This window comes from Cryptomeria japonica, chromosome 3 (genome assembly GCF_030272615.1).
Source record: "Cryptomeria japonica chromosome 3, Sugi_1.0, whole genome shotgun sequence".
Taxonomy (NCBI): Eukaryota; Viridiplantae; Streptophyta; class Pinopsida; order Cupressales; family Cupressaceae; genus Cryptomeria; species Cryptomeria japonica.
In genome coordinates this window covers 436,208,285-436,228,087 of record NC_081407.1, presented here as the reverse complement: position 1 = coordinate 436,228,087, position 19,803 = coordinate 436,208,285, and positions in this window count along the sequence as shown.

Here is a 19,803-nt window from a genome sequence, read left to right as displayed (position 1 = left end):
TGCCATCTATTAGTTCATGCATATTTCCGCACTCATTAATTTTTCATCAGCGCTGATCATAATAAAGCCTTTGTACATACGCAGGCATTCCAGCTAAATCTCTCGCCATGGTTTGGATCATTGGGTATATCATAACGAATTTGTTTCTAGGCTTGGGACAAAATCTTGCACTTAGTTGGGGGTCAAACTTTTGATCAATTCTGAGCTTAATCAAATAGGTAGAACAATGGTTAGACAACTCTTATCAAGCAAAAACTGATACATATCCAACATTGAACATGAGACCAAATTATCAACCATCAAACTATCACAAAGTTAGTCTAAACGCATGGATGATATCTTTTGGATAATTATTTTAACATGATTGTTCAACTTTTCTATATTGATTTTCGCTATCATGATTTCTAAGTAACTCCAGGATATCTTTGACTAGAGGAACAAGGAAGAAACATGATATTTTTCTTGTCTGTTGTCTGAAAATTAATCATTAATATGTGCAAATTTGTCTCAGGACATGAGCATCGGAGTATCATTGAAGACATTTCCAATTTGCATATTGAAATGATTAATACTACCTATTTTATGCAAGCAACACTCAGGTCATCTCGGTTTAATTATGTTGGCTTGATGATGATTGTAATGTATTCATCACTTGTTGTCATTGATGAAACACTCTCACACACATATATGATAACATTGACTACCAGTGTAGCTTCAATTGGTTTACACTACCAACCGATATGTTTAAGGTCTATCTCCAACCGATACTTTGTGTCAATCGGTATGTGCCTAAGAGACAACCTGTGGTAACACTAAGTCGGCATCAGAATCAAGATGAAAATGAAGAAGAAGATCAAGTGGAAGACACTATAACAACAATTCACTAGTATTATTCCAACCGGTATTAAACTGCTCTAACCGGTATCTGTTTTTGTGATGAGTTAATAACACCATTTGTTTGGCGGTCATTTTTGTGATGAGTTATGTTTAAGATGTCTAGATTCACTGCACCTAGGGAATTGTGTTCCTATGGCCGACATAAGGCTATATGTCTATTTAAAGACATCGTAGAGAATCATTTTAATGATGATAAAAGATAGAGAGTTGTTATGTGAAAAGAGTGAAAAAGCTTTTGTTGAAAGGTGATAAGTGTTAAGATGTAGAGAAGTGTTGAATGTGCTTAGAAGGATTTGATCAAGCAAGTTTTGTGCTACTCAGAACAGATCAAGCTATTATTGTTGTTTTCTAATCATTACAACGGATTCAAATCCCTTAACCGGGTAAGCTCTAACAAGCTTCATTGTACAAATCCTCTAACAAGGTGATCCATTAGTTTGGATTCTCAATCCTCCAATGAGGTTACTCCTAATAGGGTAGTACTCTTAACAGGGTATAAGCTTCTAATCAAGCTTGGAATCTCTAACAAGATTTTCTCCTAGTAGAGCTCTTTGTAAGACCTTAACCGGTCAGTTTTCTATTACTACATATAGTTAACTTGTGAGTTCTATCTCACTATGGTTTTTACCTATTTCGGTTTTCCATGTATAAACACTTGTGTTATGGTGGATGTTGTTATTTCATTTTGGTTAGCACGTATTTTGTTTAACTGCTTGGTTAAATTCATCTACCAGTCAGTGTTTAAAGTATTGTATGTTTTGGTGTCACTGATTCACCCCCCCCCCCCCCCCCCCGCTCTTAGTGCTTTTCAAGTCCATCAATTGGTATCAGAGCCTAACTTCTTTGAAGCCTAACTGCTTAGAAGGGAATCTTGAAACTACCATGGGGGATAGAAGCTACTTTAAGATGCTTAGAGAACTAGAAGCTAGTAGAAATGAAGTTGAATCCCTTAGGGGCAAACTGAAGGCTTCTCAAGTCAAGAGGAGAGAGCTATCTGAAAAACTGTTAGAAATATTTGACAATAGTTCTTCAGACGAAGCTAATATTGATGCTTTATCAGAAGAAGTTGAGAAGGTGCAGGGTGAGAAATTGATTCTAAGGAGAGAACTAGAAGGTCTCACTATCTGCACGAGTCAGGAACTGGAAGCCATAAGAGTTGTTGAAGATCTTATCAAGGTAAGAGATCAGGAGATTTCAAAAATCAAACGGGAAAGAGACACCATGCATGAGGAATTAATAGCTGAAACAAAAGAAAAGGAGAACTTAAAGCTAGGCCTTGAGTTGGCATCATCTCTAAAAGAGAATCTATCTAAGCACAATGAGGATCTTGTCAATAAGCTTACTGAAGCCAATGAGAAACTGGAAAAGTTTATCAAAAGTTCTACCATGCTAGAAGAACAAATTCAATCACAGAGAATAAAGGGTGATATCTCTGGACTTGGCTTTCATACAACTGAAAAAGGTGAATCCTCTAGGACAAAGAGCAACTATCCAAAGAATAAAAATACTTCTAAAGTCAATAAGACTACCGTTAAGAAGGCTTTTAAACCCGTTTTCTTTGTTTTCCATAAGCCTGGTCATACCACAAATGTTTGTAGGAACAAACCTAACAAGAATGCAAGTTACAATATTAATGCTAGGTATGTGTCTAGAAAGTTTGAAGGACATTGCTACACTTGTGGAATGTATGGGCATACACATATTGAGTGCAGATATGGATCAAACAATCCTGTACCACACATGCATCCTAGACCATATGGTGACCGGACAAGGAATTTTGATAATCGGGTGAACAGGATCTGGCAAAGATCCTATGACAGCCGGTTTAGTCCATTCAAAATAGAAAAGGTAACAAATGTTGTGTGTACCTTTTGCAACAAAATCAGTCATGTGGCTATGAATTGTAGAAAAAGAATAGGAAGAGGAAATGCAGGACCCTGGAGATCATCTGGTATGGTCTGTCACCACTGCAACAAACCAGGGCACCTGGCAAAGTTTTGCAGAACCAGAAATAGCAAACTGGTCAACTCTACTAAGGATCGGAAAGGCAAGTAGAAATTGATGTTGAGGAAACAAGAGAATATATGAACTGGACATGGAAGAAGAAAAGCAAAGAATTTCCTGTAGAAGAAATCACTCCTTCACCCAGTGAAGAGAGTCCAGCACTAGTGACTTAAGCCTGTCTAAAACGGTTAAGGGGAGCATAACGGTAAAACATATTTCAAACCCCTTTTTGTAGAATAAGCGAGAAATAATCTTTTTGAATTTTGAATTTTGGTAACTTTGTGCTGACGTGTTAATCAACCAGTATTTCACTCAAGTGGCGAAATTAGGGTTTGTAACCTAAAAGTATGAGCATTTATTACGGTTGGTAAAAAGGATAAAAACAAGTTTTACCTTATCATTTTTACCCTAACCCTTTCAAAAAGAAATTGAAGCGATTGCAGAAGCAGAGTAAGATTGTCTTGGTGCGAACTGGAAAATTGCTTTATGATTAAGAGAAATCAAGCTGAATTGGAAGTTGCAGAGAAGCGAATGGGAGAGCATTTGAACAGTTCAACTGGGAAATAGAGCGATGTGCAAGACATTAGGTATTTTTTTTAAAAACATTGCCTCGATACTTGTTTATCTAGAATGGCATCTACATCTAAGTCTTTAGAGAGATTATTGATCATTGTTGAGCTTGAGGAAGTTGTAAAGGAAGAGAAAATTATGTCTTATAATGCATTGTTGCAAGTCCCAAGTGGAGTCATGATCGAAGGAGATTTGTCCAACTATATAGATTGCAAAATTGAAGATTTGGGAACTCTTCACATCTATACTCAGCTGAAATCACTATGTGATAATGAAGGAAAGATTGAAGCTAAATATGCTAGGGTTTTTGAAAAAGGATTTCATAATGTCGCCTACCCTCTTGAAGATTTTGAGGAAGATCACATAAGAATAATCCTGAGTCGAGTCCATGGAGAAAATATGTATCTGGAAAGGACTCACACGATTACCAAGGAATCCATTAGGGTTGTAATGGGTTATTGCTCAACCGGTAAAGTTTCTGAGTTGAGGAAAATTACAAAATACATTGTCTTCAAGCTAACCGGTTCTACCTTTGATGGGCGTGCTTTCTCTACTGACAATATCAGAGATCTTGTGGTGAAACTTGTAGCAATGGTGATAGGCTACAGAGTATTTTACTCCAGTAGACTTAACAGTGTTCCATCTGCAGCAATTCATACAGCACATAGTATGATTGTTGGAAGTGAATACTATGATATCTGTGAAGCTATCAGAGTCCAGCTATTTCTAAATTTGAAGTCCATCAAAAAGAACAATACTCAGAAGTTCAAGTTTGGTCAGCTGTAGGCTGGGTCATTTTTCTACTTTTAGAATTTTCTACCCAGTATAGGTGACATTGAACAACATTGAGGATGTAAAGAATACCTTTTCAACTTCCACCAATAGGTACTTTAATGAATTTCAGAAGAAAATGAGCTTGAGAATGAGGTTACCTGAAGATGTGGTAAAACACTATAAGAAAGACATAATCTTCACGGTTACCACTGACTTTTGCTTGATGAAAGCAAGAGAACCTAGTGAGGAAGAGATGGAAGCTATGAGCTACGAGGTCAATCATGACTTACTGGTTGGCTATGCTAATACCCTGTTAGCATCACCAATAGACAAAAAGAAGGCAAAATTGGACATTCTAGCAATCCAAGTTGCACCTGCTGAAATCGGTACTGCACCTGTAGCCAAAGCTAAAGGAAAGCAAAAGAAAAGTGAGGAAAAATATCCTGTGAAGAAAACTACAAGGGTGACTCAGAGTGTCCTAAACAAGAAGGAACCAACACCTAAAATAATTGAGAAAAAGGAGAGTGTACCAAAGAAGAAGAGGAACAAGAAACTAATTTTGCAACCAGAGTCTGAGGGAACAAAGCCCAATGAAGAACCTAAGAAGGAGAAGGCAACTGGCAAAACATCTAAGAAGGTAAAGGTAGTGCCAAAGGAAACTACACCACTAGATATTACCACCTACAAACCTGACACAGTATTTGAGAGAACAGTGAAATCATTGAGAAGAAACAGGTTTGAAAATGTTAAAGAACATTATGATTCTTTTACTATAGATGAGCAGAAGGAAATACTCCAACATGTAATAACTTTGTTAAATCACTACAGTAGATTTCCACATGATTTAGAGAAAGATATTTCAGTCTCTTTGTATAATACTTTGTTAGAAAAATGGGAAGAAGCCACTCAGTTAGAGAAGAAGATTATTGATGAAGTATTTGTATAGTATTTTCCCACATTATCATCAGAAGGAATTAGTGCTTTTACTGAGGAATACAAAATATATATTGATTTTAAAATAAGGAGATTGAAGCTTCTCAATGGAAAAAGGGCAGTTATTGAGTCAGATACTCACCAACTAGCATGTGTAATCAAACAAAGGGTAGAGAACCTTCACTCTGTCAATAAGGATGAAACCACAGATGATGTTTCTCCACTAGAAATGGATATAGAGGAAATTGTTCCAGCTGATATAGTCTATTCAACCAAGAAGAAGGATGACTCCACTATTCTTGTTGATGAGGACATTCAGGATATAGTGGACCTATATGAAGATATTACTGCACCAGATATGGATCCTCCTTCAATCATAGAAGTACAAGATACAACATGTGATCAATCGGGTACTCAACTAAAGGAGGTTAGTATTCCGGCAACTGAACAACTAGAGAAACCCCAATCTCCACCGGTCACTAAGATAACTCAAAAGGAATCCACTAAGGAAGCTACTACTCAGCAAGCAGAAGATAAAACAGAAGAAAATACAGAAAGAGCCATCATTAAGAGTACACCCCCTGAACCGGCAAAGCAAGAACTACTTAATGATGATGATGAAGACTCTTTAAGAATTTCAGGACCTATCAATATGAATACCTTGAGTGCATCTGAAGTGATGAAGATTGCCAGTGTTATGCAATCTCGTGCACATAAGAAGAGGTTGAAAGAACAAAGAATTGAGGCAGAGACAATCTAGAATGCAGTAGAAATTTTGTCTAGATTACTACCAGAAACCTCTGTCACACATCTTCCCACTCCTATCAACAAACTTGGTCAGTTAGTTGCAGAGGCATCTGATCAAATCAAACCACTTGAAGATGTTGCTCAAATATCTGCTGAGTAGAGCCACAAGAAGGCATATGGAGATAAGATGGCTAAGCACATTGAAAATGGCAAAATGGCTTTATCTCATAATGGCAGTCTATTAAAGAAAGCTATTGAATCTAGAGGAAAGTATCTTGCCTCTACCTCCAATATTACTTTCTTTTATTCTGATATTACTAAGAATCAAGTTGAAACCAAGCAGGAAATAGAAAGGTTATGCAAGGCATATGTTCCACTCCAGGACTCCATTCATGTCTTTAACTAGTCTATAGATGAACTGCATGATAGACTGATCAGGAATGATAATGAGAGAGCTAAGAGATTCCAATCTCTAAGAGAGCTCAAGAGTCAGCTCACTTTCTAGATCAACATTCTTTAGAGAGCCTACTCCAGTGCAGAAGCTATTCTTGCTACTCTTGCAATGTGCTCGCTTGACTTAATGGAAGAATTCTATTCTCAGTTGGTGTCTACTTCAGAGTATACGAATCAAATACTGGAATCATGGCAGAATTCTCTATCCCAGATGAAGCAGAATTTCAATAATATTTTCATGAGAATAGCTAATGCATGAATTTGTTTTAAATTGTAATATATGTTGAACTCTTTGATACAGAATTTCTATATCTATGTATATATTTTACTTTATCATTTTGGCATTGTTGTCAAAGGGGGAGTAATAATATGTATGAGTGTTTTTGAAAATTTATGCATGCATTAAGGGGGAGTATTACAACATTTTGAAGGAGTGTTACATTCAAAAGGAGTATGAGTATATATATGTAGATATGTTGTGTATTACTCAAAATTTTCTAAGTGTTGCCATAAATGCCAAAGGGGGAGATTGTTGGCTTGATGATGATTGTAATGTATTCATCACTTGTTGTCATTGATGAAACACTCTTACACACATATATGATAACATTGACTACCGGTGTAACTTCAATTGGTTTACACTACCAACCGATATGTTTAAGGTCTATCTCTAACCGGTACTTTGTGTCAACCGGTATGTGCCTAAGAGACAACCTGTGGTAACACTAAGTCAGCATCAAAATCAGGATGAAAATGAAGAAGAAGATCAAGTGGAAGACACTATAACAACGATTCACTAGTTTTATTCTAACCAATATTAAACTGCTCTAACCGGTATCTGTTTTTGTGATGAGTTACCAACACCGTTTGTTTGGTGGTCATTTTTGTGATGAGTTATGTTTAAGATGTCTAGATTCACTGCACCTAGGGAATTATGTTCCTATGGCTGACATAAGGTTGTATGTCTATTTAAAGACATCGTAGAGAATTATTTTAATGATGATAACAGATAGAGAGTTGTTATGTGAAAAGAGTGAAAAAGCTTTTGTTGAAAGGTGATAAGTGTTAAGATGCAGAGCAGTGTTGAGTGTACTTAGAAGGATCTGATCAAGCAAGTTTTGTGCTACTCAGAACATATCAAGCTATTCTTTTTGTTTTCCAGTCATTACAACGGATTCAAATCCCGTAACCGGATAAGCTCTAACAAGGTGATCCATTAGTTTGGATTCTCAATCCTCCAGCGAGGTTACTCCTAACAGGGTAGTACTCTTAATAGGGTATAAGCTTCTAATCAAGCTTGGAATCTCTAACAAGATTCGCTCCTAGCAGAGCTCTTTGTAAGACCTTAACCGGTCAGTTTTCTATTACTGTAGATAGTTAACTTGTGAGTTTCATCTTATTGTGGTTTTTACCTATTTGGGTTTTCCACGTATAAACACTTGTGTTATGGTGGATGTCGTTATTTCCTTTAGCATGTATTTTGTTTAACTGCTTGGTTAAATTCATCTATCGGTCAATGTTTAAAGTAGTGTGTGTTTTGGTGTCACCGATTCACCCCCCAATAGATCTACCCATGGCAAAACCACTTTGTTCACTAGAAATGATGAAATCCAGGACTAATTTTAATCTATTCACCATAACTTTGGATATTATCTTGTATATGGTATTGCATAAAGAGATCGGGTGAAAGTCATCAAAAGATGTGTACTCTGCCTTCTTTGGAATCAAGGCTATAAAAGTGTTGTTAAAATCCTTTAAAACAAAACCCCCTATCCTTGAATCCTCCACCACTCCCACTATATCATTTGCCAAAATGTCCAAATTTTTTTGATAAAAAAAGGGCTGGGAAGCCATCTGGCCCTGAAGATTTATCCGATCCTAAACCAAAAACAACTTTTTTCACCTCCTCCATTGACACCAGGTCCATTAACATTTTTTTTGTGTTCTTCCTTCACACCTGAAGGGATCACCCCCAGAATATGATGCATATCTCCTCCATGGTTCCCCTCACCATTGAAGATATCTAAAAAATGTTTAACTGCCTCCAAATTAAGCTAATTTAAATCCGTAAAGGTCACCCCTTCCTTATTCTTTATGGAAAAAATCTTGTTCTGAGATCTCTCAACTTTGACTAAAGTGTGGAAAATTTTTGTATTTCTGTCTCCCTCTTTCAACCATGATTCTATAGACTTTTGTCTCCAAAAGATTTCCTCTCTAGCTAACACCTTCGAGTATCCTTTGTTCAAAACTTTTTCTTTTATGAAAGCTTCTTCATCCATTCCCTGGCTAATTATTTGATCGTGAAGTGCTTTTAACTCTTCTTCTAGTTCTACCTTTTCATTGAAAATATTCCTAAAAGATTCTCTATTCCATTTCTTGAATTGCTTCTTTAAAAACTGAAGTTTTTTGAAAAAAAATAAAGGCTTTGTTACCTGGTCTTTCCGGAATATGCTTCCACCATTATTCCACAAGATTTCTGATATTGCTATCCCGTAGCCACATTGCTTCAAATTTAAAAGGGCGTCTCTCCATAGCACCGTCTTCTTGAATTATGAGGCAAATAGGATAATGATCTGAGCTTGTTATAGGTAGAATTTTAGCAACACAATTCCAGCGGCTCTCTGTCCAATCCCCAACAATAAAAAACCTATCTAACCGCTCTGCTATGTTTAGAAAACCACTCCTCCTATTAGTCCAAGTAAATTCCCTCATTCTGAAAGGGATCTCAAGCAGCCCTAAATTCATGACAAAAGCACTAAAGTCTATCTGACTCTGCCTATTCCAACCCACTCCACCCATTTTATCTAAAGGGCGACGAAGAGCATTAAAGTCTCCACCAATAATCAACAAATTTTCCTTGTCATTCCTCATGATATCTGACAACTCATCCCACAGCTGCAATTTCATATTAGAGTTGTTATGCCCATATATGTTAATAAAGAAAAAACATGTGTTGAAACTGCTTTGATTTAATTTTCAACCACTGCCACCACCGGGTTGTTCTAATGACAACTACTTCTATTACCAACTCCCTCCAAAGAGCAGCAAGGCCTCCAGAGGCACCTTGAGCTCCCACTAGATTACATTTCCAAGATTGAAACTTCCTAGAAAAAGCACCAAAATCCTCTTCTTTGATCTTTGTTTCCTGTAAAAAAACAATGTCCGGTCTCACTTGATCAAGGCACTATTTGATCAAGCGAATCTTGTCAGGGGCATTGTAGCCCCTGACATTCCATGATAAGGTCCTCATTGCCCTCAGGAAAAGGTATAGCCTTTTCTCGATCTCAATTTGCTTTGGCCTACAACATTACCCGCCAATTCCAACTTGGCCTTGTTAGACTTGGCACCCCTTTTCTTTTCTCCCACTTTGGATTTTGATTGGAGAGCTAGAGTCATCGCCAGAGTTCACTTCTCATGGGTTCCTACTAGGGCTGAAAAACCCAGTTCATCATCTCCATCCTGTGAATGTGATGACTCGTACTCATATTCTGAATCTATAAGATCCCCTCCACTATCTTTTACTCCTTTAAAAGAGCTTTCCATATTTCTTATCAGTGATATTTGAATGTCTTTAAAAACCGGATCCTCCATAAGTGGGTCTAAATTTTTAATCAACCTTTCAGAGACAATTAGTAAACTTTCAAGTTCTGGGACTATGGAAATCTCCTGGTAATTCTGACCAATAGGATCCTCCGCTTGTCTCACAGGATTTGTTGAGGATGCATCCATTCTCTCCACTTGGGGTTCTTCCTGACTAGAGCTATTGTTTTCCTGAATTGTTGGGGTTTTTTCCTCTTCTAGAATCCCCCTGTCCTCTATTTGAAGCGATTTTCTTTCTTCAATACAGGGATTTTCCAAACTCCACCCAGCATCCTGCGTGCATCTCCCTTGGGTGGCATCAGCACACCCTGATATATTCAAAGGCAGGGATTCTCCTTTATCCATCGTCCAAAATATGCTTTTGGAAAGTCCAAAGGAATGTGTTTCATTCACAAAAGACTCATCGATGGCTGCCTTCTGTGAATCAGATTTGTCCATTTTGAGTAGCTTTGTTGAGTCTTTGCTACATTTTGAGGAAAATTGGATCGCCCAATCCTTTTCATTCCAATGTTGTTCCCCATGGTAGTCTTCTGACAGCCTGATGATTTCCTACTCTAAATGATGTTGTATCACAACTTTGCCTTTATCATCTTTTTTACAGAAACCCAACTGATGGATTTTGATAGAGCAGTTTGAGCATGACTCCATGTCTTCATCCAAAATTACTTTTTGTTTCCAAAACCCCAACCCTGTTTTGATCTCTAAAGTGTTAGGGAGATTGTGGATTGGCTGCCAGTTGATGCACAACCTAGAGCCCAGACTAAAATCAAAGGGGTCGACATATTCTTCGGCCATTACAAACTCACCCAGTTTATCTTCTATTTGCTTCAATGTTTCCCGATCCTTATATTCTTGAGGGAGACCAGGCAGTTTTATCCAGATGAGGACAGTTTCAACCAAAGCTTCAAAGGGGTTAAAGTTAGGTTTCCAGGCTAAGATATTTAGTCCTTTCCCTTCCAGAAAAAATGGCTCATTCTCTATTATCTAGTCTCTATCATGTGTTATTGGGAAAACAACTTGATAGTAACCATTTCCAAGTGTTTTGAGATCCATTCCCTCCCCCCATTTTTGTTTGCACCAATCCCTAAATTTGGAAAAAGTCGGCCACATTCCTCCCCATTTTACAAAAAGAGCTTTGTCATTCAAAAAACTAAGCGACTCCTTCCATGCATCATTTGATAATTCTACAGACAACACTCTACTAACTTCTGCATTAGGGTTTACCTCGAAAACCTTTGCTGCCTCAGAGGAAAGTTTTGGCCACCAAAATTTCTCCTGAGGCATTCTGAAATCCACTTTTGGGCCAAAGTAGATATCTTAAAAACCCCCAAAAGAACCTTCCTTTTGCGCCCTAGGAGGGTTGATCCTGCAATCCCCAGATCTATTCCACCCCTTTGAAATCCCTAGAGCCTTCCATGTCCAATTGTTTTGAATCTTCTGCATCTGATAGTTGTTATTCCAACCATTGTTAATGTTCCTACCGAACAACCATCTATGACCATTTCCTCCTCTATAGAGGAAACCCTTGTCCTTCCTGAACCCGGACCTCCCGCACCGCTCTGCCATAATCTTAAAGGTCAGTCTTTTTTGGTGACACAACAAATAATCTTATGGAGATTAAAGTGACACTGTTGGGTCTTGAAATGGGAAAGAAATTGAATGTGACCCATTTACACCTTGAGGGAGATTCACTAATCACCATCAATGCAATTAGAGAAAACTCAACTCCCAACTAGAAATTGGAATGTTGGCTAAAACCAATTCAAGATGTAATCAATACTTTTCAAAAATTCAAATTGTTTCATGTGTATTGGGAAGGTAATGGCTCTATTGATGAGCTTCCCAAGCTGGCCTCAGAGAGAAGGGTGGGATGGTGAGCTATTTGATCTCATGCCACCATGCCATCCCGTGCCAGAAATGGAATGATGGAAGTGACTTGATATTGAATGACTTTTAGGGATGACAATACATAGTACATGTGACTCATGACAATATGCCCATATCAAATTATTCTCATGATTAATTAGTTTCATGTGAACCAATGATTATTGGATACCCGACATGCTTCAACCCTACAATATCTCACTTTGACAAATATTTGTAGATTTGAAAATACCTCAAGGACTAGGTTTTTTTGATGGTATGATCTGATGGTTATTGGCTATATATTCGAAGGGATAGGTAGCATTTCCTAAATTAACCTCTCCACAATTTTTTGTGACTCATCCTCCTCATCTCGAAGTGCTACACCTGTGAGTTGCTATGGATACCCCAATACGACTGCTCTCGGACAAAAGACAAATGTCCTTTATGGGGAGGTCACATAACAAACACTCAAAGCCATCCTCAATTACTCAAATGACCTAGTAATGCATGTGGTAAAAATGATTTTGGGAGAGGAATTTATGCTCATGGATCATCAGCATAGGGACAATACAAATGTATCTGGTATGTTCTTGGTGGTTGTTTTGATGGCCGAAAAGACTAAAGATGGTGCTAAGATTCTATGTGGGAAGATTTTTTAGGATTCCTATTTGGGTGATTTGGAGATAGTGCTTGCAAACATTGATAGAGAGATGAAGATTTGGTTTCCACGTTACTATTTATTTCTCTAACACAATGGAAATGAAGTGCCTAGAATCCCAATCATCACCACCTTTGACCCAAAGGCCTTTGAAGGTAGGAAGTCTGACATCATCAAGAACATTACCTTCCTGAAAAAAATGATGGGGATCGCGATGAGTGAGGGCAGTGAATGGCTTAAAGCATACATGAAGGCAAAAGGTTTGGAGTGTGATGGAGAGGATATGATCTTGGAGTGACAATTAAGGAAGTGCAGTGGAGAATGATCGCAGATGAGGGCCCAAGCACAAGGGTTGTGGCTATGGAACATGCACACAATGCTGCCAAGGATAAATGAATGACTTTGTTTTGAAATGTAAGCTCTTTTTGTATTTTGGTATATAGTGTAGATAGCTTTGAATTTTTGTGTCTTTGATGGCATCATTTTGAAACTAGATGCTACACAATTACTATATATAACTAGAAATTGTATAGGGTTTTTGATTGGTTAGGTTTAACCATTTTGACCTTTGTGGTTAGTTAGAGATATAATGTTGAGGCAAATATGGACCTCGAGTAGCGGAATAGAGTAGTGATTGAAATATGATATGTAATGGATGTTAGACACAATGTGCCACTAAGAGGGGGGTGAATCAGTGGTTTCCAATTTCTTTTCCCTTAAAATCCTAAGTATGTATACCGGTTAACATCCTAATACTTAGTAGGCCTGCTGATAAGATAAACTAAGACAATGTAATGCAAGCATACACAAGGGCACATCACATGACACTAGTATATACGAGGAAAACCCAAGATGGGAAAAACCTCGGTGAGAAATGTTGATGGAGTCTACTGCTCCAATCCAGCCTCACAATGAAACTCTGATTGTAATGTTTAGGGCACCAACCCAAGGAGCACCAACCCCTGATTTAGGGCACCATCCCAAGGAGCTACAACCCCTACACCGAGCTCCAACTCAGTGGTCTACAGTGAACATATTTAAATACAAAAGTAATAGTCTTGTTACAAATGATTTTTGTAACTCTTCTACAAATCTCTCTACTGGTTCTCCTCTCTCCAATACTCCGTTGGTTCGTTGCTTACCTCTCAAGTGCAACCCTATCTCTTGGCGCAATTGCTCTCTGCTGCACAATCATCGGTTCAGTATCTTCTTCTTCTCTACTTATTCTTCTCTTTGTTGGTTCTCTCTTCTCTCTGCTACACTACTACACTCCACCAATACTACACTCTACCGGTTCTTTGCTTGCCTTCTCTACAATCTTCTGCAACTCTTCTCTATCGGTTCTGTCACTACCGATTTACTCCTTTGTTAGACTCAATGGCTAACTATCAGTTGTCTCATTGTTGCTGGTTGAACTCTTCAACTCAGTCTCTTCTCAGATTGTCTTTTTTGCACTTGATTGATTTTCTCTCTCACATGCAACAACACTCTCTCATTTAGCAACAACCTTCATCGATTTTGGCTTGCATATTTATAAACTGGTTTTCCTGCCAAAAACCAATTCAAACTTCAAGCGGTTAGGGTTTCTCCATCGACCTCGAGGTGAACCAAACCCAATCAGATCTCATCAAATCTGATCTCCTTGATTGATGAACTGCAACTCATCAACCAATCCCACCATTGTCGAGCCTTCCAAAACACACCTTCCTCATTTAGCAGTCTGCTTTTAATCTGTCAACTGATTTCTTGGTCGATCACCAAGAATGGTTTTGCGATTGCCTTCACCTACCTTGATCTGCTCAAACAGTCTATTTTGGATCTCTGTTGTCCGTTTGACCTTGAGCCGCAAACCTCTACTACGCATCCCATGAATCACGCAATCGACATAAATGTCGACCTGTCACCAACTACCTAACTGACACATCACACCGACCTGTGCATGCTTGCCACCTATGTCCTACGTGTCATCATTGTTGGCATGCACCTTAGCTCGGTCGCCATGTCGGTCACCGACCAACACACAATACTGGATTCATCTACCGGTTCACAAACCCTGTCGGTTATACCCTAACTGGTTTGTCATCAACCTTGCACCTTTCTTCTCTTCCGGTGGAACACCTTCACCGGTTATTACTCTTGCCAAAACACTTCATGCACCTTGTTAGCTTTACCAGTGAATATACTTATTGGTAACTACCTTGATGACATCATGTCATCAACCTTCATCTGTTTTCATCAGAGGCAATTGCATTCCAGTTGCACTCTCTGTCTATAGCTTCTTGACCTTGCCTTCTTCATCATCAGCCAGAACATCATCTCAACCGGTTTGTCAAGGTGACAACCCCATCAATTCTTTACTCTTCTTTTTCTGTCCTGATAGCACAACATGCAACCCTTTCTGATCTGATGCACATCTCTGATTTCATGTGCCTGAGGCATTCTTTTGTTTCATCGTTTGATCCAGTGTGAGCCTTCGATCAACTGCCTTTAACTCTATTGTCTTATCTCCAAGAACTATGATGCATTTCATGCATAATAGGAGATAAGCTCCACTTACCGGTGGGAGGGGATCCTTGTCATCTGCATCCTGCAATGAACCAATGTGGCTTCCCTGTTTTAGAAACATATCTTCAAACAGGCACATGTGATTCGGTTTGGGCATGCTCACTGTCAGTCTTCTCTTCAAATGGTGACTGCATCTTTATTTGGTGGGAGTCTTGTTGTTTGACATCCACACAGCATGTCAGTGGCCTGCTCATACTTCACCTCTGGTGTTGATGTGATTTAGATAACATTCCCCCTCTTCATCACAATCAATCAACCAACATCTTGCTCCCTTACATATGTCATCATTTACCGGTTGTTATATCATATTGGTCTCCTGCCCATACCTTCCACACAAGTCAAACACTAACTTGTGTACCGGTGACTCCAATGGCCATTATACTGAGTGACATTCTCTCCTTTATCGGTAACCTGCTAAGCTAGGTGACATCAAAGACATCACATCCGGTACGCATCAATGATAGTGTTGCATATACATCTCTTATACCGATAGCCATCTTATACCGGTTGACATCAATGACAACACAATGCCAACAATGGAAAGATTTTTTATTTCAATATAACAAGTGTTGCCCAATACCAGCTATTTATCTACCAAATAAATAAATAAATAAATATTAGTTGGAAAAATCTACCAACCTAATCTCACTTTTTCTACCACTCAAAGTTTAATTAAATACACTTATACAACTTATCCATTCATATGATTCCATGTTTTCTTTTCAATATATTGATATTTCTTGAAAGGTTCTCTAAGATTGACTATTTAGAGACTACTTATTTACAGTCAAGATTGCCTTTAAGCTTTTCACATCTTTTATTCTATAGACGTGGTTCATTTTAATACCTTTTTTTGTACTATAACTAGACAACCTTTTGTTCTTCTCATGTAGTTGTATGTTGAGTGAATTGTTTCTTGGATCCAAATGGACATTCTCTTTGAGTATATCTTCCAATATATATTTGATATCTAATGTTTCATTACTAGCTTCGTCATTTAATTTATAGTTGTGAAGAAGACATTTATTGCAATTTTTTGTTTTTTGTGTTGAGATGAAAATATAAATATCAAACAAGCAAGTATTCTTAAAATATTATGTACAAAAAATGCATTTCAACAAGTCTAAAGGGTTCACTGATACCACAAAATAAGTGTATATATTAGCATAATTTATGAACTATTTGAATTTTGTCAATACCCATGTTTAGGATATACACTTACCCAAAACTTGCTTCATTAACCAAATATCATTTTTTAGAAGGACCATTAGGTTGAATATTTTTGTGGAAGCCTTACATATTGCACTGTTATTCCAGGTTATTAAATTAGAGATAGTTAAACCACTTTGTTTGACTTTTGGAATGCTAGGTGCCACCTCAATCACTTGTCTTTCTTTTCATGCTCTTTCAAAATAGAAATTAGCTTACATACGAAGCCCAAAATCTTTCACTATCATGACACATTTTTATGTAGGCAATAAAGCTTAAGATTCATAAATTGTTGAAATTATTCATGAAGTATCTTAATTTTTTTCATTTTGCAATGAAAATTGTTGAAATTGTCCATCAAGCACCTTAATTTGTTCATTCTTCGATGAAAATGTTGTTGATGCTACTATTGTAAATCATTTCTTGTTTTCAAGCACCATGTTTAATATAGGCTCTAGCAATGACATATAATGTTATTGCTTATCATGATGACCTCAACTAATGTTATTTTAAATAAAATAAAGTTCATAATATTATTTATAATTATTTAATGATTAATAAAATATATTATTTTGTAATAAAATTGATTAAATTTTTTTATAATATTATTTTATTGCAATATGTAGAATACCATCTTTTATGAATTGAATTACAATACTCAATCTAGTGTAAATATTAAATAACTCATACCAAAATTAAATAATATGTACTTTTTTAAATTGTAGTTAGGATTAAGGTTATGATTAGCTTAAGGTTAGGGTTAAGGTTTGATTAAAGTTAAGGTTTCCATTCTAAGACATAGATTAGGTAAGGGTTAGGGTTAGTATTATGACTTGGTTGGGGATAACGTTAGTGTTAGGAATCAGGTACATGATTACCATTCAAGGATAAACCTTAGTGATGCAGAGCCAACAGGGAAACTTGGTGTGTTTAGACCAACACCCACAACCTAGAGTCACATCTACCCCTTGAATGACAAAAACCACTTGAATTCTCAGACTTCTCAAGCCTCTTAGGACAATCTTAGAGACTTCACAATGCAAAAAACATCATCCACACATAATTTGTGTGACAAGATTCATATATCCTAATCTAGACCTACTCCCACATAAGCTAGGTTAACACCAACAAACATGAAATGACTATGCAACAAGGTGGGATGGGCCAGGGGCTTTATCATGACTGAAATGAACCAAATTAATGACTTTTGGCAACCCTTGAGGTCTACAACCTAGACTGTTCACTTTGGGCTAGTGAAAGGAGGCCTAATTGAATTAGGTCGACCTAATTGGTTTTTACTCTTTATCTCTCCAAACTTCCAAAGGACCCCCCCCCAAAAATGGATGATTTGAGTACCCTTTTGGGATTTATTTGAGATTCCAAAGTTTTAGACTCTGATCCTCCTTCCTGATATTCGAACCCCAAATTGAGCGTATTAGGTCTATTAGGCCTAATTAGGACAGGTTACAAAGCAAGTGCCAACTAGGGGCTTGAACATAGTAAGGTTATGGTTTCAACAATTCTGTACCACTCTAGGAACACCAAATCCACCATCATAATGTTTTATCCATCCCAAACTTGTATTTCATACACCAATTTGCGCTTCAACACAAGCCCGTCACATGAGGATGCCTGACTAGGGTCAACAAAAACGCACACCTGCCAACACATTCCTACAAAATGCTTTTGGAATCTTAGAATACATCCCCTTAAATTGTTCTTCCCTTAGGGTCAGAAGTTTTACTTAAAGGGAAGTCAAGTTAGAGGCATTGGAAACCAAAACCCTAGGAAAAGAGAGGCTTTCAGACCCAATAGCAGGAATTTGCTCACCAAACGCTTCAAAATTTACCAAAATGGATAGGACCAAAACCAAGACGATCCTAGTTCACCCTACTATGCATCCATGAACAAATTAGACCACCGCCAATCAGATAACATGGACAGAACTGGGCACAAAGCATAAAATTGTAGGAAAATGTAGAATTCACATTAACTTCAATCACCAACATTCAACCTCATTACATTTCTTCGGCCTCCAAGGCCTTATATAGGTGTCAACTAACTCCCCCAACCGATTTTTGAAAGTTTGTGACCGCTGGGAGGAGTGGTTGGCCGAAAGACAATGGTTGTATTATGTTGTCAAGAATGTTGTCAAGCAACATTCTTGTCAACTTGACAATTTTGATCACTTACATTATCAACTTGAAAAAATTGGATTCCACATGATCCAAAATCACCTAAAAGACTCAAAAACAATAATTCCTACCTATCATTGACCCCTTGACCAGATTTGGCTATGTAGGCTTATGAATACCAAACATGCCAATGGCCTTACAATTGGGTCCTTATTACAATCCAAAATCAAAATGGCCCATAGGACCTTGACACAACTCTAACACCTAATTACACCATTTATACTCATGGTATTCCATGAGTGTTAATTTGCTTTGAGGGTGTTCCTGCACCACTTAGGGCCAGGGTTATAGTTAAATCAAAGTAAAGATTAGCATTATGATTCAATTTGCATTGGAGTTGGTGTTCCTAAGATTTAAATTCAGGGGTAGAGATAGTATCAGGTTTAGGGTTCAATTAATATGAGGGTTAGGGTTAGTATTATGGTTAGAGTTAATGTGTGTTATATAAGGGTTATGATGTAATTAAGGTCATGGTTATATTATTTAATGTATATTTTGTTATTAGCGTAACCATTGCACCTCCTTTTGGTGCAAGTGCTAGTAAATAGAAATTGATGAATCATATATTACACAAGGTTAGTCTAGCAAGCATATAACATTCTCAAAGCGTCTCAAAGGATGCATAAGAAACCATCAATACTCTTAAATGCCTTAAACAATGTACACAAACCATAAAACCACAAAACTATATGATAAGGGTATCTTCTATTAACACCACTCAAAAAGTCCTGACAGTTGTACCTACACAAATCTAACTTAAAAATGATTCGACGTATTAAATTGACAACAACATGCTTAGCCGTAATTATTAAATTCTCAAATATGTGATCTAACATATCCATACAAGATCAACCATCCTCACCATTGAATACCATCCTTAATAGGGGAAAGGATCCAATAGTTGAGCATGTTCCAACAATTGTTATAGCATTTGTTGATTTGATGTCCAATATTTTTAACAATATTGCACCAAATAGTTATGACTTTGAAATTGTCAGTGTTGACGACGAGTACCCATAATTGAATGAAATGTTTTCTTAAGATCTAAAAATCAACAAATCATGTGATGCCATATCAATGCACTAGCAAAACATGACTTAGTGCACAACCATTGGTCTCAGTTTTTTTGGGGCCTGTTTGTACACCTTGATAAAACGCATATTGAAGTGGCATAATATTTGATGATGTGGCCCTAAAACTTTAGTTATAAGTAAGCAACTTGCCGAATAAGCTTCTATAAAAAATTGAGAGTGATTTGAAATTTTCACATAAGATTTTAAGAAACACAAAGTTAAGGTGCTCAACTACTGAATCCTCTCCCCTAAATAAATA